The sequence below is a fragment of the Acanthisitta chloris genome, unplaced genomic scaffold (genome assembly GCF_000695815.1).
Source record: "Acanthisitta chloris isolate BGI_N310 unplaced genomic scaffold, ASM69581v1 scaffold36069, whole genome shotgun sequence".
NCBI classification, from domain to species: Eukaryota; Metazoa; Chordata; class Aves; order Passeriformes; family Acanthisittidae; genus Acanthisitta; species Acanthisitta chloris.
This window is the reverse complement of record NW_008692543.1, coordinates 11,320-11,666: the sequence shown is the minus strand read 5'-3', so window position 1 is coordinate 11,666 and position 347 is coordinate 11,320. Positions and strand designations below refer to the sequence as shown.

Sequence of the window (347 nt, the reverse complement as noted above, 5' to 3'; positions counted from 1 at the left end):
GCAGACTCTGAGAGAAAAGTGTCCCTTCCCGGGGTGAGGGAGTGGGGTCACCTCCGTGACACTTCGCAGTGAGGGTTAGGTGGGTCAGAGCTTGCAGGCTCTGAGGGGTGATCTGCGTTCTGTGCACTAAGAACAATGGACTTGTTGAAAATCAGTCTGGTTTTGCTGGTATGAGCTGCAGAACTGATGTTCCAAAGTAAGTTAATGTGTGGAGAAAACTTGTTTCTAGCCTATCTGAAAGTAAAGCGCCAGGAACTAGTTTTTGCATGTGAAGATGTATTTTAAAAGGCTTGCAGATGCATAATTTCTAGCATGAGCCAAGTGTAGCATGAAGCTACTGTTTAAGA

General features: G+C 45.8%; 1 protein-coding gene across 1 annotated transcript in view; it reads left to right on the top strand.

The window, feature by feature from the left end:
* The window catches only part of PCYT2 (phosphate cytidylyltransferase 2, ethanolamine), a 9,286-nt gene that overhangs the window by 318 nt on the left and 8,621 nt on the right, over positions 1–347 (top strand). The window lies entirely within an intron of this gene.